The sequence below is a fragment of the Lissotriton helveticus genome, chromosome 7, assembly GCF_964261635.1.
Source record: "Lissotriton helveticus chromosome 7, aLisHel1.1, whole genome shotgun sequence".
Taxonomy (NCBI): Eukaryota; Metazoa; Chordata; class Amphibia; order Caudata; family Salamandridae; genus Lissotriton; species Lissotriton helveticus.
Window position 1 is genome coordinate 30023467 of NC_136068.1, and position 23079 is coordinate 30046545.

Sequence of the window (23079 nt, forward strand, 5' to 3'; positions counted from 1 at the left end):
TTGTTTCAAGTGTTAGCCCCACCCCCAGTGGTTGGCTTGTTAGCCTCGCCTCCATATGTTGGCTTGATAGCCCTGCTCCATTGTTTCAGGCCTTAGTCCCGCTTCCATTCTTTCAAGTGTTAGCCCCGCCTCCATTGTTTCAAGTGTTAGCCCCGCCTCCATTGTGTCAAGTGTTAGCCCCACCTCTACTGTGTCAAGTGTTAGCCCCGCCTCCATTGTTTCAAGTGTTAGCCCCACCTCTATTGTGTCAAGTGTTAGCCCCGCCTCATTGTTTCAAGCTTTAGCCACACCTCCATTGTTTCAGGTGTTGGGCCAGCCTCCATTGTTTCAAGTGTTAGCTCCGCTTCCATTGTTTCAAGCCTTAGCCCCGCTTCCATTCTTTCAAGTGTTAGCCCCGCCTCCATTGTTTCAAGTGTTAGCCCCACCTCTATTGTGTCAAGTGTTAGCCCCGCCTCCATTGTTTCAAGCTTTAGCCATGCCTCCATTGTTTCAAGCCTTAGCCCCCTTCCATTGTTTCAAGTGTTAGCCCCACCTCCAATGGTTGGCTTTCTAGCCCCACCCCATTGTTTCAAGAGTTAGCCCCGCCTCCATTGTTTCAAGTGTTAGCCCCACCTCCAATGGTTGGCTTTCTAGCCCCACCCCATTGTTTCAAGAGTTAGCCACGCCTCCATTGTTTCAGGCCTTAGCACCGCTTCCATTCTTTCAAGTGTTAGCCCTGCCTCCATTGTTTCAAGTGTTAGCCCCACCTCCAATGGTTGGCTTGTTAGCCCCGCCTCCATAGGTGGGCTTGATAGCCCTGCTCCATTGTTTCAGGTCTTAACCCCGCTTCCATTCTTTCAAGTGTTAGCCCCGCCTCCATTGTTTCAAGTGTTAGCCCCACCTTCAATGGTTGGCTTGTTAGCCCCGCCTCCATAGGTTGGCTTGATAGCCCTGCTCCATTGTTTCAGGTCTTAACCCCGCTTCCATTCTTTCAAGTGTTAGCCCCGCCTCCATTGATTCAAGTGTTAGCCCCGCCTCCATTGTTTCAAGTGTTAGCCCCACCTCTATTGTGTCAAGTGTTAGACCCGCCTCCATTGTTTCAGGCCTTAGCCCCGCTTCCATTCTTTCAAGTGTTAGCCCCACCTCTATTGTGTCAAGTGTTAGCCCCGCCTCCATTGTTTCAAGCTTTAGCCACACCTCCATTGTTTCAAGTGTTAGCTCCGCTTCCATTGTTTCAAGCATTAGCCCCGCTTCCATTCTTTCAAGTGTTAGCCTCGCCTCCATTGTTTCAAGTGTTAGCCCCACCTCCAATGGTTGGGTTGTTAGTCCCACCTCCATAGGTTGGCTTGTTAGCCCTGCTCCATTGTTTCAGGCCTTAACCCCGCTACCATTTTTCAAGTGTTAGCCCCGCCTCCATTGTTTCAAGTGTTAGCCCCGCCGCCATTGTTTCAAGTGTTAGCCCCACCTCCAATGGTTGGCTTGTTAGTCCCACCTCCATAGGTTGGCTTGTTAGCCCTGCTCCATTGTTTCAGGCCTTAACCCCGCTACCATTTTTCAGTGTTAGCCCCGCCTCCATTGTTTCAAGTGTTAGCCCCACCTCTATTGTGTCAAGCATTAGCCCTGCCTCCATTGTTTCAAGCTTTAGCCCCGCCTCCATTGTTTCAGGTGTTGGCCCGCCCTCATTGTTTCAAGCCTTAGCCGTACCTCCATTGTTTCAAGTGTTAGCCCCACCTCCAATGGTTGGCTTTCTAGCCCCACCCCATTGTTTCAAGAGCTAGCCCCGCCTCCATTGTTTCAGGCCTTAGCCCCGCTTCCATTCTTTCAAGTGTTATCCCTGCCTCCATTGTTTCAAGTGTTAGCCCCACCTCCAATGGTTGGCTTGTTAGCCCCGCCTCCATAGGTTGGCTTAATAGCCCTGCTCCATTGTTTCAGGCCTTAACCCCGCTTCCATTCTTTCAAGTGTTAGCCCCGCCTCCATTCTTTCAAGTGTTAGCCCCGCCTCCATTGTGTCAAGCATTAGCCCCGCCTCCACTGTTTCAAGCTTTAGCCCCGCCTCCATTGTTTCAGGTGTTGGCCCCACCTCCATTGTTTCAAGCATTAGCTGTGCTTCCATTGTTTCAAGTGTTAGCCCCACCTCCAGTGGTTGGCTTGTTAGCCTCGCCTCCATATGTTGGCTTGATAGCCCTGCTCCATTGTTTCAGGCCTTAGTCCCGCTTCCATTCTTTCAAGTGTTAGCCCCGCCTCCATTGTTTCAAGTGTTAGCCCCGCCTCCATTGTGTCAAGTGTTAGCCCCACCTCTACTGTGTCAAGTGTTAGCCCCGCCTCCATTGTTTCAAGTGTTAGCCCCACCTCTATTGTGTCAAGTGTTAGCCCCGCCTCATTGTTTCAAGCTTTAGCCACACCTCCATTGTTTCAGGTGTTGGGCCAGCCTCCATTGTTTCAAGTGTTAGCTCCGCTTCCATTGTTTCAAGCCTTAGCCCCGCTTCCATTCTTTCAAGTGTTAGCCCCGCCTCCATTGTTTCAAGTGTTAGCCCCACCTCTATTGTGTCAAGTGTTAGCCCCGCCTCCATTGTTTCAAGCTTTAGCCATGCCTCCATTGTTTCAAGCCTTAGCCCCCTTCCATTGTTTCAAGTGTTAGCCCCACCTCCAATGGTTGGCTTTCTAGCCCCACCCCATTGTTTCAAGAGTTAGCCCCGCCTCCATTGTTTCAAGTGTTAGCCCCACCTCCAATGGTTGGCTTTCTAGCCCCACCCCATTGTTTCAAGAGTTAGCCACGCCTCCATTGTTTCAGGCCTTAGCACCGCTTCCATTCTTTCAAGTGTTAGCCCTGCCTCCATTGTTTCAAGTGTTAGCCCCACCTCCAATGGTTGGCTTGTTAGCCCCGCCTCCATAGGTGGGCTTGATAGCCCTGCTCCATTGTTTCAGGTCTTAACCCCGCTTCCATTCTTTCAAGTGTTAGCCCCGCCTCCATTGTTTCAAGTGTTAGCCCCACCTTCAATGGTTGGCTTGTTAGCCCCGCCTCCATAGGTTGGCTTGATAGCCCTGCTCCATTGTTTCAGGTCTTAACCCCGCTTCCATTCTTTCAAGTGTTAGCCCCGCCTCCATTGATTCAAGTGTTAGCCCCGCCTCCATTGTTTCAAGTGTTAGCCCCACCTCTATTGTGTCAAGTGTTAGACCCGCCTCCATTGTTTCAGGCCTTAGCCCCGCTTCCATTCTTTCAAGTGTTAGCCCCACCTCTATTGTGTCAAGTGTTAGCCCCGCCTCCATTGTTTCAAGCTTTAGCCACACCTCCATTGTTTCAAGTGTTAGCTCCGCTTCCATTGTTTCAAGCCTTAGCCCCGCTTCCATTCTTTCAAGTGTTAGCCTCGCCTCCATTGTTTCAAGTGTTAGCCCCACCTCCAATGGTTGGGTTGTTAGTCCCACCTCCATAGGTTGGCTTGTTAGCCCTGCTCCATTGTTTCAGGCCTTAACCCCGCTACCATTTTTCAAGTGTTAGCCCCGCCTCCATTGTTTCAAGTGTTAGCCCCGCCTCCATTGTTTCAAGTGTTAGCCCCACCTCCAATGGTTGGCTTGTTAGTCCCACCTCCATAGGTTGGCTTGTTAGCCCTGCTCCATTGTTTCAGGCCTTAACCCCGCTACCATTTTTCAGTGTTAGCCCCGCCTCCATTGTTTCAAGTGTTAGCCCCACCTCTATTGTGTCAAGCATTATCCCTGCCTCCATTGTTTCAAGCTTTAGCCCCGCCTCCATTGTTTCAGGTGTTGGCCCGCCCTCATTGTTTCAAGCATTAGCCGTACCTCCATTGTTTCAAGTGTTAGCCCCACCTCCAATGGTTGGCTTTCTAGCCCCACCCCATTGTTTCAAGAGTTAGCCCCGCCTCCATTGTTTCAGGCCTTAGCCCCGCTTCCATTCTTTCAAGTGTTAGCCCTGCCTCCATTGTTTCAAGTGTTAGCCCCACCTCCAATGGTTGGCTTGTTAGCCCCGCCTCCATAGGTTGGCTTGATAGCCCTGCTCCATTGTTTCAGGCCTTAACCCCGCTTCCATTCTTTCAAGTGTTAGCCCCACCTCCATTCTTTCAAGTTTTAGCCCCGCCTCCATTGTGTCAAGCATTAGCCCCGCCTCCACTGTTTCAAGCTTTAGCCCCGCCTCCATTGTTTCAGGTGTTGGCCCCACCTCCATTGTTTCAAGCATTAGCTGTGCTTCCATTGTTTCAAGTGTTAGCCCCACCTCCAATGGTTGGCTTGTTAGCCTCGCCTCCATAGGTTGGCTTGATAGCCCTGCTCCATTGTTTCAGGCCTTAGTCCCGCTTCCATTCTTTCAAGTGTTAGCCCCGCCTCCATTGTGTCAAGTGTTAGCCCCGCCTCCATTGTGTCAAGTGTTAGCCCCACCTCTACTGTGTCAAGTGTTAGCCCCGCCTCCATTGTTTCAAGTGTTAGCCCCACCTCTATTGTGTCAAGTGTTAGCCCCGCCTCATTGTTTCAAGCTTTAGCCACACCTCCATTGTTTCAGGTGTTGGCCCAGCCTCCATTGTTTCAAGTGTTAGCTCCGCTTCCATTGTTTCAAGCCTTAGCCCCGCTTCCATTCTTTCAAGTGTTAGCCCCACCTCCATTGTTTCAAGTGTTAGCCCCACCTCTATTGTGTCAAGTGTTAGCCCCGCCTCCATTGTTTCAAGCTTTAGCCATGCCTCCATTGTTTCAAGCCTTAGCCCCCTTCCATTGTTTCAAGTGTTAGCCCCACCTCCAATGGTTGGCTTTCTAGCCCCACCCCATTGTTTCAAGAGTTAGCCACGCCTCCATTGTTTCAGGCCTTAGCACCGCTTCCATTCTTTCAAGTGTTAGCCCTGCCTCCATTGTTTCAAGTGTTAGTCCCACCTCCAATGGTTGGCTTGTTAGCCCCGCCTCCATAGGTGGGCTTGATAGCCCTGCTCCATTGTTTCAGGTCCTAACCCCGCTTCCATTCTTTCAAGTGTTAGCCCCGCCTCCATTCTTTCAAGTGTTAGCTCCACCTTCAATGGTTGGCTTGTTAGCCCCGCCTCCATAGGTTGGCTTGATAGCCCTGCTCCATTGTTTCAGGTCTTAACCCCGCTTCCATTCTTTCAAGTGTTAGCCCCGCCTCCATTGATTCAAGTGTTAGCCCCGCCTCCATGGTTTCAAGTGTTAGCCCCACCTCTATTGTGTCAAGTGTTAGACCCGCCTCCATTGTTTCAGGCCTTAGCCCCGCTTCCATTCTTTCAAGTGTTAGCCCCACCTCTATTGTGTCAAGTGTTAACCCCGCCTCCATTGTTTCAAGCTTTAGCCACACCTCCATTGTTTCAAGTGTTAGCTCCGCTTCCATTGTTTCAAGCCTTAGCCCCGCTTCCATTCTTTCAAGTGTTAGCCCCGCCTCCATTGTTTCAAGTGTTAGCCCCACCTCTATTGTGTCAAGTGTTAGCCCCGCCTCCATTGTTTCAGGCCTTAGCCCCGCTTCCATTCTTTCAAGTGTTAGCCCCACCTCCATTGTTTCAAGTGTTAGCCCCACCTCTATTGTTTCAAGTGTTAGCCCCACCTCTATTGTGTCAAGTGTTAGCCCCGCCTCCATTGTTTCAGGCCTTAGCCCCGCTTCCATTCTTTCAAGTGTTAGCCCCACCTCCATTGTTTCAAGTGTTAGCCCCACCTCTATTGTTTCAAGTGTTAGCCCCACCTCTATTGTGTCAAGTGTTAGCCCCGCCTCCATTGTTTCAGGCCTTAGCCCCGCTTCCATTCTTTCAAGTGTTAGCCCCACCTCCATTGTTTCAAGTGTTAGCCCCACCTCTATTGTGTCAAGTGTTAGCCCCGCCTCCATTGTTTCAGGCCTTAGCCCCGCCTCCATTGTTTCAAGTGTTAGCCCCGCCTCCATTCTTTCAAGTGTTATCCCCGCCTCCATTGTTTCAGGCCTTAGCCCCGCCTCCATTGTTTCAGGCCTTAGCCCCGCTTCCATTCTTTCAAGTGTTAGCCCCGCCTCCATTGTTTCAAGTGTTAGCCCCACCTCTATTGTGTCAAGTTTTAGCCCCACCTCCATTGTTTCAGGCCTTAGCCCCACCTCCATTGTTTCAAGTGTTAGCCCCGCCTCCATTCTTTCAAGTGTTAGCCCCGCCTCCATTGTTTCAGGCCTTAGCCCCGCTTCCATTCTTTCAAGTGTTAGCCCCGCCTCCATTGTTTCAAGTGTTAGCCCCACCTCTATTGTGTCAAGTTTTAGCCCCACCTCCATTGTTTCAGGCCTTAGCCCCACCTCCATTGTTTCAAGTGTTAGCCCCGCCTCCATTCTTTCAAGTGTTAGCCCCGCCTCCATTGTTTCAGGCCTTAGCCCCGCTTCCATTCTTTCAAGTGTTAGCCCCGCCTCCATTGTTTCAGGCCTTAGCCCTGCTTCCATTCTTTCAAGTGTTAGCCCCACCTCCATTGTTTCAAGTGTTAGCCCCACCTCTATTGTGTCAAGTTTTAGCCCCACCTCCATTGTTTCAGGCCTTAGCCCCACCTCCATTGTTTCAAGTGTTAGCCCCGCCTCCATTCTTTCAAGTGTTAGCCCCGCCTCCGTTGTTTCAGGCCTTAGCCCCGCTTCCATTGTTTCAAGTGTTAGCCTCGCTTCCATTGTTTCAAGCTTGAGCCACGCCTCCATTGTTTCAAGTGTTAGCCCCGCCTCCATTCTTTCAAGTGTTAGTCCCGCCTCCATTGTTTCAGGTGTTAGTCCCGCCTCCATTCTTTCAAGTGTTAGCCCCGCCTCCATTGTTTCAGGCCTTAGCCCTGCTTCCATTCTTTCAAGACTTAGCCCCGCCTCCATTGTTTCAAGTGTTAGCCCCACCGCCAATGGTTGGCCTGTTAGCCCCTCCCAGGTCAGCTGTAGTTGTCCCTGACTGAAGGTGCGCTGACCCCGGCCCAGCTAAGTGCACATATCTTGAGTAAGATCTACGCCCCTCTTCTCACAAGCCCATGAGGGGGCCCCGTAGTGAAGTGCGTGGAAATGTCGGTCAGAGCGGAAGATTCCCACGTTCAGTTCTCTCATCTCGCTGTGTTATCTCTTCTCTCCTCCCTCCAGCCTGCCTCGGTGTCTGGACCCAGCGGACGGCGGGGCAGCGGCCCGGGGCGGAGGTGGTCACAGCAGCAGTGGGACAGACGGCCTCCCTCACTGCCCCGGTCACTACGGATGTACTGTTCTTCTCCTGGTACAGAGGGGCAGCGCTGCTGGACACACAGCGGATCTTCAGTTACGTTATGTCTAGTTCCACACAGAACCTCGGCCCCCAGTACACGGGGCGGGAGACCCCCCTCCCGGACGGGTCCCTGCGGATCAGAGACCTGAAAACAAACTACAGCGGAGACTACACGGTCAGCGTCACGGACAGTAATTGAAACCCTACAACAGCCACCAGGCGGCTGCGAGTCTACGGTGAGTTGTATATCAGCTGTGACGTGTGTAAAGATTCTTCCCAGGGTCATCACGTGGCTGGTGCCAGCATCACACGTTGAAGGGTACAGGGCATCACAGTTATTATCACAGTGTGTCCGACATATGCAAATAACTATTATGACCACAGTTTATGCCTCCTCATCGCCCCTCAGTTCCTGAAGGACTGTGCAAGTTCAAGTTCAAAACGCTTTATTCCGTTAGCAAAGCACAACCATATAAGCAAGCACAAAAAGACATATTAAAATCATCACAGATACGTCAATTTTGTTATTTTTTATGCTTGAACTTGAAGGACTGTGCATTATGCAACCTTTGTGCTCTGTCTCCTGCCAGCCTCCTACCCTACAAGGGGCGAGAGTCACTCAGTATTCACCCCCAGCATTACTTCCGGCAGACAATAACACCAGCACCCACCGCCAAGGCGCTCTGACCGCCCGTGATGAGTGAGGATAGGGAGAGCGCCTAGACGCGAGTGGGCACTATGGAGGAGCTGCGCCCGGGCACAGGATGGTAGGGCACAAGGCACTGCCGTTAAAGAAGCTGGTTGAATGGACGCTTCACCCAGGGGCATAATGGGAGGGGGATACATGCCCTCCGCCCCCCACACACATAAATATCACGCATCCCCAAGCTCCACAAAACTCCTCTTACTCAGGCAACCTCTCAAAGGCAAAGAGGGAGGGAAGAAACGACCCAGAGGTGGACAGTAAACGGTGGCCACGGGCCTCATAGCTTGTATTAGCATGCTAGGCACATGCCAAGGGGACTCTTTGCAACTTTGAGGGAACCGGACGACCACATACATGCGGAGGGATCTACATATCCCCAAACCATTACATTGAAACGCTTGATTACATGGTGCTTTGTCGATGCAATAGTAACATCAGGAACACGATTCCTACTATATCTTCTTTTCTGATCTCAATTTTATATTTGAACTTTCATAAAATCGTCAGCAGATACTGAATCCTTTGAGCCCTGAAGAAGTCCCATGTGGGACGAAATGCGTTGGCAAGCAATTCTGTTGTGTATTTTAAAGAATGAACTGGCACATGGATCAACATTGGAGTTTGCGATTCCCTAATTGCGAAAAATAAGGAATCGCAAACTGCAATGCATCAAAAAATCACTAAATAAATTGCGATTTCTTAAAATTCCTTAATTACGATTCTCAATTTAAGAATCGCAATTAAGGAATCCCTTCCCATTGATGCCTATGGGCCTAGAGGCCCATAGGAATGAATGGGGAGACATTCTCATTTTGCGAATCGCAATTAAGGAATCGCAAAATGAGATTGCAATTTCAAGGGTGCAGAGGGGGTCCAAAGGACACCCTGTTGCACCCCTGAAATTTGCCATTAAGTACATTTTTCACACTCACATGCCCCAAGGGCATGTGTGTGTGTACAATGAAACTTTGAAAAATGCACTTTTGTGGATTTTTCAAAGTTTTCGCAAATTACCATGAAGGCTAACTTCATGGTAATTTGCACCTCTTATTTGCGAATTCGCAAATTTTAAAAGTTTGATGCATTGCATTTAAGGAATCTCAATTTGAGATTCCTTAAATGCAATCGCAATTTAAGAAATCGCAAGTTTGCGATTTCTTAAATTGCGAGAACAACAAAATGCATAATGCATCCCAAAAATGGAAATTGCATTCGCAAACGGCCGAATTTTGCGATTCGCACCGTTTGCGAATGCAATTTCCTTTGATGCATGTGCCCGGAAGTGTTTGGAATTAAGAGGACATTTTCTACAATCAAAGAATATGAACGTCTGGTTTTTTTTATCTGGAAAGCTACCTGCTTATAATCTGTTCTATTTTTGAAATATGATGGGCTGTTGCCTTTACAAATAGATTGCTTGTGCTTCTCGGGCGCAGGGTTAATTTTGTGCACATGCCAGGGGGTCACTTCATGTTCCCACCTCGAGCTCACACTGCACCTCTGTGTTATTCACTGCATGACTCACGGTCTGTAGTGAACGTGACTGAGCCAGACCGTCCCGAACTCTCCTACAGAGAAGTATGAAAATGCAGTTTCCCCAAAAGAAGATTCTCATATAGGGGCATGTGTAGGTAATCTCCATTTTGCGATTCTGAAGTAGCGAATTTTAAGGAATCGCTATTTGAGAATCGCAAAATGGAATGTAGGTAATAATTCGCAATTTTTTTGCGGTTACCTAATATTCCTTAATTACGATTAGCAAATTGCGAATCGCAATTAAGGAATGAGTGTCCCATTAGGAATGAATGGGGATACATTCTCAAATTGCTGTTTTCTATGAAAAAAATCACAATTTGAGAATTGCAATTCCAAGGGTGCCAGGGTGTCCAAAGGACACCTGTTGCACCCCTGGAATGTGCCTGTAAGTACATGAGGCGCACAGACATGCCCTAAGGGCCACATGGCACTTTGAATAAAAAAAAAATGCATTTTTAAAGGAAATCGCAAAATACCATCTACTTGGAGTAGGTGGTATTTTGCGATTCGTTAAGCCTGAATCACATTTTTTATTGACTCCTACATAGCATTTAAGGAATTGCAATTTTTGCAATTCCTTATTTTGCTAATATGCACCTACATAGCAAAACTCCGTTTGCAATTCGCAAATGCTGAAATTCGCCGAATTTCGGCGTTTGAGATTCGCAAACGGCTAACTACATATGCCCCATAATCCATTATCAAACAAAAGCTATATAAAAGAAAACCTTTCCAGGATAACAAATGCATGCACATACTGATAATATTTCCTATTTAGGAATTGTATAAAAAAGTCTAATACGTTTACTTACACTCCTCAATATATGTTATTAAGAATTTCATTCACTTAATGTAGCTTTAAACTGGGATGTTAGTGTTTAAAAGTGGTCTCTGACTGTTAGAATGCTAATAACACATAGAGTGCCACGCCACACCACCCTGTCTAACGCTGGTAAACTTCAGATGTACTGTAGGCAGCCTATGGCCTTCTGTAAGGCAGAATGCTGAGCTCGCCTTGCCTGGCTTCACTCTCCCTGACAACAGTGAACATAAAGGGACACTAGGGCCTTGTAAGTAATTAAAGATGTTATTTGGGTATAACCAATTCTACCATGTTTAGGGGAAAAAGCACATGCACTTTAGCACTAGTTAGCACCAAAAAACTAACATGCATTAGAAATGCAATCGGTCTCGCATTTGCTTGAATTAGAGCTATTGGCGTTGGAAATGACAATCAGCTAGATTCATCAAGCTCAATTGCGCTCGCAAAGGGCCAGATTCTGAGAATCTGGCCCTTTGCGAGGGCAATTTTTGCATTTGGAATTCATCATCCCAAATGCAAAATTCGCTAATAAAGAATTCGCACATTTGCGAGGAATTGCATTTAAAGAATCTCTATTTGAGATTCCTTAAATGCAATTCATGAACCATTTTTACATTGCAAATTCGCAATTTTTGGTCGCTATTTACCACGAAGTCTGACTGATAGAAAAAAGCACTTTAGTGCATTTTTCTCAGTTGCATGTTACACAACAAAAAAGTCCTTTGGACATGTGTGTGCGCAACACCTGTGTAAAATTGCATATCAGGGGTGCTACATGGTGTCCTTTGGACACCCTGGCACCCTTGAAATCGCTATCTTATTTGCAATTAGCTAATTGCTAATCGCAAAAAAGGAATAACTCCCCATTCATTCCTATGGGCCTAAAGGCCCACAGGAATGAATGGGGAGTTATTCTTTATTTGCGATTAGCAATTAGCTAATTGCAAATAAGGAATCAGTGGGAATCGCAATAAATATTGCGCTTCCCACATGAATCCCGTTTTGCTAGTCTATAATAGCGATTCCTTATGAATCGCTATTATAGACTCGCAAAACGGGTCTTTGATCAATCTGGCCGAATGTCTTTTACCCATGTTTTATGGAGTGTATGTATGTGGTGTGGAGTCTAATTATGTGGGTTGGATTGGAATTGTTAGTTGTGGAATTGAGTGGGTGGAGTAGATTTGTGTAGTGGAATTATGTGGCATGGTGTAAACTGGAATTATGTGAATAGAATTTATGTCATATTGAGAATCTATGTAACCGATAATTTCCCAGGCCTGGGTCGTTGTTTTTCTTTGATTTAGAGTTATTTAGACATGTCACTGCGGTTTGTTTTACGCAGAACAGAAAAATATGACGATTAATAGAAAAAAACAGCAAACTTATGACAACTTTCACTACACTTCTGTACCTATTTGCATGCACAGTGGAACTTGAATTTGTTAAGCATTTTTAGGATATTGAAGCACATTTTTATAAAATAAGTTACAGAATGCAAAGCTAGCAAACACGACAGGCAGAAACAAATTAGGGGTGAGCAATATGTCAATTCATCATGGTTTAGTAAGGTAACCACTCAGTGATGATATCTGTTGTGACCTGTATATCAAAATATCAAGTGCTGGCTCCGATGACTCAGCCTTTCATCTTTCTGAGGTCGAAAATTGAGTACTATTACATTGTGTAATAGCAGCACTTTAAAATTAATTCATTACTCTTGGCACATTTGCATGTGCTACCTCAAATCCTACATAAAGAATTGACATACTTGTGGCGGGTGGAATTCCACTGAGATTAATCAAATGTACACCTTTCCTATTACAAAAGTAAATCATAGTATTAAGAACATAAGACACAATTTAAGAATTCTTGTAAACTGGCCCATTCTGTTGAGATTATGCAGCAGCTCAGAAGACCAGCTGGACCAGGCCTACGGTTGCTAACCATTTTGCAGGTGTCATTCCAAGCTGTAAAAAATTGAGGGCCTCATTTATGAAAAGTGACGCATCGCTGCGTGAAAACAACAATGCGTCACTTTTCACTGTGCCCTCCTTGCAACACCAATGATGAAGTTGAAGTTAAGAGACTTGTCATATTTACAGTATGACGCATCATGGCGCAAGGAGTTACAGATACGTCAGTATTTCTGACGTATCTGTTTGGTGCAAAAGTGACGCATTGCTGAAGTGTGTCACAAAAGTGGTCCAACTCCAGCAATGTATCCTTTCACATGGGGCAAGCCCCATGTGAAAGGGCCTGCGTCAGTCTTACGCCTGCTGTGAGGCAGGCATAAGAAATTTACGCTTTTTTGTGATAGAAATGGAGCAGTGAAATCGTAAAGATTTCACTGCGTCACTTCTACGATCCTTTCTTGCGTCAATACGCCCCCCTTGCATACATTAGTCCTGGCGCAGGGGTTTACAAAGTGACGCATCTACCTAGATGCGTCACTTTGTAAATATGGCGCAACAAGGCGCTTTTTTTATGCCACTGGTGCGTCACAAAAAGTGACGCACCAGCGGCGTAAAAGTGACGCACGGCCTCATAATGAGGCCCCAAATATCTAAGACTCTACTCCATTCTCATCATTGAGCAAATGAACGGCTGCCATGATGGATTACGTCAAGTAGTTAAACGTGCAGGTGAAACATTTGCCTCTATAGCAGAATGCTGGTGCTATAATCCCTGGAAAATTTGGGCATGAATATATTCCAGATTAGGTGGCCTGTGCAAGAGTTTACCACATATCATTGGGACCCAGCCACTGACCGTGTCATAAAAGAAACCATCACAGAGCCACATTTCAGATACAGTTTAGAGGTTAAGGGGGGCATTTGTATACAGCTGAAATGTAAAGATCATGTTTAATAATTAGTAAGTGGTAGTCTGGGCACTCAGCATTCTTTCTTGTATACAGAAGAGAAAATGGTGTTAACATATTAAACGGAAGTAACAGAAATTTAGAGCTGGTATCAAACATATCATGCCAACGTTGCCCCTTTCTGCATTTTGTACTCATATGAGCACGAGCAATATTTTCAGGAATATGAGAAATTCCCATCGTGGTTATGCTATTACTGAAAAGTAGTATTAAGACCCCCCTCCATTTAATTATTAGTTGTAAAACCAATGATCCTGGACTGTCCCCCAGCTTTGGCACATTGTGTGATCTGCAACAAATCATTAGGCTCCCCCATTAGTTTGCCTAACCTCCAGTTCCGATGCAATGTAACAGAAATCCGCTGCTTGTGGGGTACACCTGGGTAAAATGAAAGATCAGCAGGCATTGAAGAGAAATGAGGAGCAAAAACCAACGTCTACAGAATAGTGTCGTCTGGGTGCTTAGTGGGAGGGACGTGTGATATTGCTCCCATTGCAAAACAAGCTTTTGCAAAGCAAACATTCTCGCCTTTGAGACCTTATATCTATTTAGCTATGCAGCTTATTAGTCTGGGCGCTGAAACATCTACTGTTCTTTAACATGGAGTGAAAGTAAGCATCAAACTGTGGGACGCGCCAGGTATGGGAACACATGGAGAGAAATATTGCCTTTCAGCGGGAAATGGTATAGTCCAAAGCTCCGTTTTTTTAATACTAAATCAGGGCCTTCGGTGGTCATATGACTGAGAATACAAGATTTGAAAAAAATATTATTGTCCACGGGTGCTCGTGGAAGACAATTTCTATGGACTGGAATCCAGAGAATGCTAAAGGGATTCTGTTATTTTACTGACCTCTGCTGGTCGTTTTCTATTAAGGCAGTTAAACAGAGGCAGGTGAACAGAAAAATAAGTCCTGAAGTGGAAGCAGACAATTCCTATGGCTGATCTCCAGATCCCACAAAGTATATACTCATATAAGTGTATAAAAATTATATTCTAAAGTAAATACAAAAGGTCTTGTATGCTCGACCTAAGAGTGTCTGGAAGCATTGTTGAAGCAGGCTCAGAAACACTTGCCTAAGATCGCCAAACTGATTTTTGTTACATACCTTCAATGCAGGAGGACCTTATTTTCAAGCAACAACCGCGGAGATGTAACCACTTTGAAAATTTCTTCAGGATTGACGCCATTAGGGAACACTTTTCTTACCCTTGCGTTGTCCTCTCCCTTTTTTGTACAGTAACCTTGGGGCATATTAGCAAGCTGAAGTATCGCCGCTTTTTCGGCGAATTGTGCCAAGAAAGCGGCGATACTTCCAGCGCCCTATTAACAAGGGCATGCTAACGCCTGCCTCAAGCCCACTTTCCATGTCAGCGAGAACCATCGCTAATGACATGCAAAGTGGGCGTTCCCACGTCCAACCACATGTAAAATGTGGTTGGAGGTGGGAGCACCCTATTACCAAGGCAGGCGTTGGGAGAGGGAGACCTGCGATAAACTCGTTTATCGCAGGTCTCCCAACGCCTGCTCTGACCAGTTGTTAAGGCATTGATAACATGGGGGTGTGGATCATAACGCTGAATCCACCCCCCCATATTATCAAGGCACACATTAGCGCGTGAAAACAACGTTTGTTTTCATGCGCTAATGTTCCATATCGTCGACTATCGCCGGATTTAATTTCGCTTACGTGTTGCGCATTGATAATTACGCCCTAACACGGCGAAAAAATCCAGTGATAGCAGACGATATGGAAATGTGCGATGTGCGTTATATAACGCACATCTAGATAATACGCCCCCCAGTGCTTTATACCGACCTTCGTGACACATAAATACTCATAAATGTCCATACATAGATCATTAGACATTTTTCGGGAAGTTTTATATAGCGCGAACTAGACCCAAAGGTATCAGCGCACTTCACATGAGCACCAGTTGTGTTACAGACGGACACACATTTGCAAGATCAACATTGAAATCAAAGGCATTTGACAACCAGAAGGGACATTCTCTCCCATCTTTCTTTCTCACAGCACCAACAGCCTTTAGAGATTTACTCTAACACAACTGCTGATTTACTTCATACCTCACTGCGGCCTCCTACGCCACAACCCCCACCTTTGCATGACCGTTCAATACACTCATGGCCGATTTTACAAGTGCAATGTAACTGCATTAAGATAGCGCTTTGAGCATCAATCGCTTGCCTGTACTTGACATGAACCCACGAGAGAAGTCAACCGTGCGCCGTGGCTACTGTGTCTTGTGTCGCAGAGCCTAGCGGCACGACGCACACAGGATAAGGAGGCGTTCTAGCACTTTGGGTGTAACAGTGATGTTGATGGCTAGACAAGAACAAAAGAAAAAAAGAAAATAGTGCTCACAGTCTAAATAACAGGTACTTTGTAACAACCGAAGTAAAGGGGCCAGTCGCCATGGGAGGTTACAAATGAAGAGGAGGTAGTACAAAAACGGGACTAACTAACAAGCCTATTTATAAATCAGAAGCCAGCATTATCAAAAGACAATGACGCAATCCAATGGTAAATATAGACGGAGAGTGGGCCGGGCTTCTATTCCCTACTCCGCTACATCCGATCGCCCAAGGCCAGCCTGCGAGTGGGGTAGCCGCCCTGTGCCCAACCCTAAACTGGTCCAGGTCAGCCCTTCCCTTTCCTCTGAGTCTGGCTTTAGCCTGGCTAATGGAACTAAGGACTGAACTTGCATTTGCAAGTGACAGGACATGCATCTTCTGAAGTCAGGAAGGGTCTGGCTAAAGCCCTCAGGGTACCCTTTGAAGCTTTAGAAGGAGCCATCCTGCTCAGTAGAGGAAAACCCTTAGCAAAGCCCAGGGCCCTACACAGGGCCCTACACATCTCACAACCCAGGAGAGACATTAACAGCCATGTGACCCTGGACACTCGCAGAAAGGCACTTTTGGTTTAGGCAGGAAAATGCCCTCTTTCTAAAAGTGAAGAAAACAAAAAAGTGAAGAATGAAATGCGTGAATTATTCTCAGACACCGCAGTCCATCATTATGCAGTTCAGGGTTTACTGTTCCTACTGGAGCAGGGTCAAAACTGATTTGCATACGGTGGAGTCCAAGCCGAGGTGAAATGTTGTGCAAAATAACAATGGACTGGGATGAAGACTTGAATAATCACCGGTGGCTGAGATTAATTCAAGCATTTCATCAATCACTTTTTTTAATACTTCAGTGTGCAGCCCTAAGTGGAATGGATATGCACAAGGATATGGGTCCCGTGTACACTGTGCCACAGGAACCAAGCTAGATCTGACTAATGAGCCCTAAGAGAGGAAAACTGGTCTCGGGATGCTTGTTTTCTGGTTGAAGGAGGTCCCGACCTGGCAGTTCGAGCTGGACTGTTCCTATTCGATCAAAGTCAAGAATGATATACATATGGTTGTGTCCAAACTGAGGGAGTATGGTGTGCAAAATAACAGAGGACTGGGATGCAGATCCAAGTATTCACCAGTGGCTGAGATGAATTCAAGCATTCCATCCATCACTCTCTTGTATACTTCTGTGCAACTCCCTAGGTAGAATATGTATGACTAGACATGAGTCCTGTACACACTGCACCACTGGAACCCAGCTGTACCTGGCTGATGAATCCTAATAAGGGTAAAATCAGTCTGAGGTTGCGTGTGTTCCGGTTCAGGAAGGAGCTGGACTGGAGGTTTGGGCTGTACTGTTCCTATTGGACCAGGATCAAGACTGATTTGCATGTGCTGCTTCCAACCTGAGGTGGCTTGGTGTGCAAGATAACAATTGATTGGGATGTAGACCCAAATAATGACCAGCGGCTGAGATTAATTCAAGTGTTTCATCTATCACTTTTCTGTATGCTGCAGTGCATATTCAAAATCCAACTTCACTATTTACTAGGATTTTAAATTACAATTCAAATAAGTGGACATGTTTATCTAACTGTACCTAAACTGAAGTTATGACTTATTAAATGTGATAAGGTAACCCAGTGTTAGTCTAAGCAAGGCTATCCTTGCAACCTTGAAAAATGACTTTGACACTCACAGGGACTTACTTACTTGCGGCATATCTTGCTTCTGGACCCTCAACCCTCGACCCTGGGTTTGATCAGCGGCACACCTTGTCTCCCTCCCGCCGCTGCAGTGCTCACCTTTCGCGGCCGCAGTATGGAGGGCGGCAGCTAAAACTACACTTCCCAGGCTCCCTCAGCGGCAGACAGACGCCACACAATCGCGCCGGGCGGCGCATAAAGCAGGCGTCACTCCGGTGGAGCGGGGGACACTCACAGGGACTTACTTACTTGCGGCATATCTTGCTTCTGGACCCTCGACCCTCGACCCTCGACCCTCGACCCTGGGTTTGATCAGCGGCACACCTCGTCTCCTTCCCGCCGCCGCAGTGCTCACCTTTCGTGGCTGCAGTGTGGAGGGCGGCAGCTAAAACTACACTTCCCAGGCTCCCTCAGAGGCGGACAGACGCCACACAATCGCGCCGGGCGGCGCATAAAGCAGGCATCACTCCGGTGGAGCGGGGGACGCTCACAGGGACTTACTTACTTGCGGCATATCTTGCTTCTGGACCCTCGACCCTCGACCCTGGGTTTGATCAGCGGCACACCTCGTCTTCTTCCCGCCGCCGCAGTGCTCACCTTTCGCGGCTGCAGTGTGGAGGGCGGCAGCTAAAACTACACTTCCCAGGCTACCTCAGCGGCGGACAGACGCCACACAATCGCGCCGGGCGGCGCATAAAGCAGGCGTCACTCCGGTGGAGCGGGGGACGCTCACAGGGACTTACTTTCTTGCGGCATATCTTGCTTCTGGACCCTCGACCCTGGGTTTGATCAGCGGCACACCTTGTCTCCCTCCCGCCGCCACAGTGCTCACCTTTCGCGGCCGCAGTGAGGAGGGCGGCAGCTAAAACTACACTTCCCAGGCTACCTCAGCGGTGGACAGACGCCACACAATCGCGCCGGGCGGCGCATAAAGCAGGCGTCACTCCGGTGGATCGGGGGACGCTCACAGGGACTTACTTACTTGCGGCATATCTTGCTTCTGGACCCTCGACCCTGGGATTGATCAGCGGCACACCTCGTCTCACTCCCGCCGCCGCAGTGCTCACCTTTCGCGGCCGCAGTGTGGAGGGCGGCAGCTAAAACTACACTTCCCAGGCTCCCTCAGCGGCGGACAGACGCCACACAATCGCGCCGGGCGGCGCATAAAGCAGGCGTCACTCCAGCTACGCGGGACGCCGGGCGAAGCCCGGGCCAAGGGCGGGCCCGTTCAAGACCGGTTAAGGACGGGACGGGCCACCCCTCTGTCACCTGCCACAGTAATACCAAGGTCAGTGTAATTCTGCAAAACTATATAAGGACTATAAAGGATGGCTAACTCTCCAGATGGTGGTCCTAGTAGCAGGAAATCAACTGGAGGTTCACTACTGGGAACCCTTGACAATTTTCTTATAAGGGTATCAACTGCACTCGCCAAGGATATTGAACTTACTGAAAATAGACTATCCTTGGATATTTTGTCTGATAAAAGGCCTTCCCTGGGCCCCTTGGCACACGCCAAATCACCGATCCACCTACCACCTGATTCACAAGAGTGGCTTCCTCCATCAGGAGTGGCGACTACCACTCCCCCTCAATCAGCTACCATTATGAACATAAGTGACACTTCTATGAGAGAAGAAGTGCTTAGTAGCGATACAGTCAGAAGCCCATCCCCTAAAATTAAGACTCGATCCGCTGGACAGGTAAAACCTATTATGATCCAGCCTAAGGGGAGGGAGCAAGCAAAAAGGAAACGCCCTGGTCCACAAACGACTGCTGCAGGGAAGAAGGCAAAATCTTGTAAAAGCAATGCCCCAACTGAAGATCCAGTAGTGATGTTACCAATCACTCCCTTGCATGTTGAAGGGGCAGACAGAAGTGGGCAGGGAAGTCATTTGGACAATAGGGGGGAGGACCCATACTTGGAGCTGGGTCCTTCTTTCTGGAAAAGACTGGAGAGTACTCTTAAGAAAATGTGTCACCCATTGCATGAACGGTTGGACTCCATTGAAAATAGACTGGTGTGCCTTGAACTGTCATTGGTATCAGTCCAGAACAGGCAGGACTAAGTCGCAGTGTTCACACAGCGAGGCAAAAAAACTCTGTGGACAATGACCCACCTATTTCCAATAGTGGTACCAGGTCAAGCCAGATAGCAAGGCCAACTCTTTCTGTTGACAAGGAGCAAATTATTAACATACTACCTTCCACTGAGATAGGAGTGAGAAAAACAATGCAAGCTAGTGGGACACCACAAAGTACCCTGTCAAGGACAGATGTTCCGTCAGCTTTGAATCATGCAGCGAGGGGAGCTAACCCACTGAATAAAGAGAAAAATCTGGGTGATGGAACTAAGGTGAAAGATAAACAGCCAAATCCACCTGCTTTAACCAGGGCTCATAGCGAGCCTTCTTTACCCTACATTGACCTCCCTCCCCAATCAGCCCAATTTGTGGCAGTCCTGGTAGGGGTTCCTCCTCTAGCCCGAGGGAAACGAGAAGTATATCCAGACCTAAAACATAAGTGCATATTCTGGCCAAAATAAGTATCGCCCTTTGCCAGCTAATATGCAAGGCGAAATTATGGGAGCCAGGAGAGTCAGCTGGATAGGCAAGGGATGCAAGACTGTAGCAGGAGACTGCATCATTATTAACTTCAGAAACCAGTCATGTGTTAATTTTATCTGTAATTGGCCACAAAATGATTGGTCCAATGGGATACAAGCACTACCTTTAGCTTATTTCTACGGGCCCCCCATCCCGGTTTCCTTTGAGAGGGATCTGTTTTCTCAGGGACCCGTAACCAACTCATGCCCCTTAGGGAATATAAGGTTATTTAACAGATTCCAACCCCTATCGGGGCTAGGGGACTGCGATTGACAGACCAAACTTCAAAAATGTATCCCGGGTAACAGGAGAGGGGATGGAAGAGAGGGGATGGTGACTAGAAAAGGGATTGTGGCCGTCCAGAGTAGCAATGACGAAGGGATGGCTGAGCCTGGCCAAAGTAACACATGTGATATTGTTTCTGAGGCCCCAGTGGTGGAGCAGTCCCTGAATAGACAGTCTAATAAAAAATATATTTCAGGGGGATGTCCCGAACGGGGCAAATTGGGCATAACATTGGATGGACCGTTGTGCCAGTTATCTTTGGTCTTTTGGAATGTGGCAGGTTTGGGGTCAAAACTCAATTCGCAGACTTGGGCAGATTTCATTGACCACTTTGACATTTGCTTGTTCCAAGAAACCTGGGCAGTAGATCCAATGTTCAGAGTGGTTTTTTTGAATTTCTTTGTCCCTGCTGTAAAAAAAACTAAAGGGCGACCAATGGGGGGCCTAGTGATATGGGTCAAACAGTCTCTAAATTGTAACATCCAGTTGCTCCCTATTATATGTAATGATATTCTTGGTGTCAGAATCAGATTCAATGCTAAATTAGAAATTGGCATTCTAAATGTATATGCTAGGGGGCTTCAAGGCGGCAAGAAATCGGAAGTTGTAGCTAAACTTGACACAATACTACAGGCTACCTCAAATAATATAATGTCACTGATTGCTGGCGATTTTAATACCACCTTTGAACCCCTTGGTTTGGATGATATACATTTAACGGAGGAGGAGGACACCAGGTGGGGAGTTCCTCAGCTCGGTATTAAACCCATTAGAAAATGGACCGAGGCTGCTATCCAGTTAAAGGGCCTCTGCATGGAAAACGAGCTGAGAGCTGCCAATGGGCGCACATTGTCAGACAAAATGGGGAAGGAAACTTTTAACAATGGTGCAAGGGCAAGCAATATTGACTACCTACTCGTCCCTCTTAGGATGTGGTCTATGCTCCTCGACATGGAAGTGGTGACTCGCATCGAAAGTGACCATAACCCTTTGAGTGCACAGTTTAATCTGGGTATCCATATAGAGGTTGATCCTCATGCAGGGCACTCCTACTTGGATTTGGTCATGGCAAATGATGAGCGCCACCTTAAATGGTGCCAAGTCATAGAGCATCAGTAAATAATAAGTAATATCGAGGGGGACTTAGAAGGAGCTCTAAAGGCTATGGAGGAAGTGGATCACTGACATAACCTCGACAGACCGAATATCGACTGGACAAAATATCGATGACTAATTATCGACAACAAAATTATCGATTGACTATACTTAAACAACAAACATCAAAAATATCGATTCCACAATATCGACTACTAAAAACAACGACTACAACAATATCGACTGACAACATTATCGATTTCTAAAACATCGATTATTACATATTTATATAACAACAGTCAAAATATCGATTACAAAAATATAGATAGCAAATTTATCGATTTTTCAAAATATCGCCATTAATACATCCTAGAATAAATGACTTTATTATTTAATAATTCAGTCATACGAATCTTAATAAATCAGATATTGTTAATATAAATAGATAAAATATATTATATATTTTCATAACATTTATAACACACAATAAATACTAACATACATTTTATAATACATAAACAATGTTTCGACCCGCTACACATTTCTTACAGCTAATTATATATATTCCTCCACTTTACAAATATCAAGATAACATTACCTATACAAAATAAGGCCTTACACATTCAATAAACGTTAATTGGCGTCACCCATATAAGGAAAGCAATTAGCATAACAGAGAAAAAAATTCAAATCCACAAATAAAAACAGACTATCAATTTAAACAACCAATCCTATTTCTGAAACAATTAACCTAATACTATATAAACGAGATCATAGCAAACTAAAAACGCAGTATACATCTCCTAACTAAAGGAAGACGAAACTCTGCAGGATTTCAGAAAGAAAACTGATTGACTTCAACAGAAAGAGAGCTACACATATCTAAAACTACATTATTAGTCAGCGAAAATGTAACTCTCAAAGCTCACACCTATATTTAAAAGCAAAATACCTCAAATATATGTTTTTTTTTTTAGCACTCATCCTACAGACAAAAAGAAAAAACAGAAGACCTACACAACACCTGGACATCAAAAGTTACATATAAATAAGTAAGTATATATTAGAAATGTAAATTCGACATTTAATAGATAGGTAACTAAATAGAAAGTAGCTAAAAACGTCTATCTAAATATCATAAATAGTAATAAAATATTTCTACACATTTTCTCAACTGCCACAGGTACAAAAAGATATACACAGAAAATAACAGTTTGAAGAACATCAACAGCTGGAAATAACGACTTGAAATCATCAAAACATTTACAGGTAAAATAAAAATGTATGAAACTGTATAATGTGATTAGAACATTATTTTTTCTAAAAATATAATTACATTCTCTTTTAATTACCTCCTAGCACTACAATACAATCATGACTGAAGGAGCTAAATTCATTTATTCACAAAAAGGGAAAATGCTTCTTTGTTACATGGGATATGTCTACACTCAAGAGAAACAAAAAGATTTGAAAGTGTTTTGGAAGTGTACGAAATATTATGCCAACAAATGTTATGGTAGAGCTATAACTCAGGAAACTACTGTTACTTATACTAAAGAACATAATCACCCACCCAATGTAACAGAAATAGAGATTAGACAAATGCTAGATTCCCTTAAAGAAGCTAGTACTAGAACTGATGAACCAACAACTGCTATTCTGAAACACCATTTACGTGTACTTCCCCAACATGCTTCTAGCCAATTACCATCTATTGAATCCCTTAAAAGAACAGTAGCTAGACAAAAAAGAGCAACATGCACTACTCCTCCCACACCAAAAACTTTAGAAGAAGTCCAAATTCCCCCTGAACTCTCTGTAACTCACAATAAAGAAAATTTTATACTCTATGACAACAAATCAAAAGATAAAAGAATTATAGTGGTTGCCACAGCAAACAACATGACTAAACTAACCCAATGCCAAACTTGGATGAT

The 23079-nt window shown here is 45.9% G+C and overlaps 1 protein-coding gene across 4 annotated transcripts in view; it reads left to right on the forward strand.

Moving 5' to 3' along the window:
• The first annotated feature begins 7023 nt into the window (after positions 1–7023).
• Positions 7024–23079, forward strand: part of LOC144767955 (cell adhesion molecule CEACAM1-like) — a 189621-nt gene continuing 173565 nt past the window's right edge. For all 4 annotated transcript variants that reach the window (XR_013598397.1, XR_013598398.1, XM_078651306.1 and 1 more), the window contains exon 1: positions 7024–7375. The gene's annotated coding sequence lies outside the window, so the exon portion shown is untranslated. The remainder of the gene's footprint in view (positions 7376–23079) is intronic.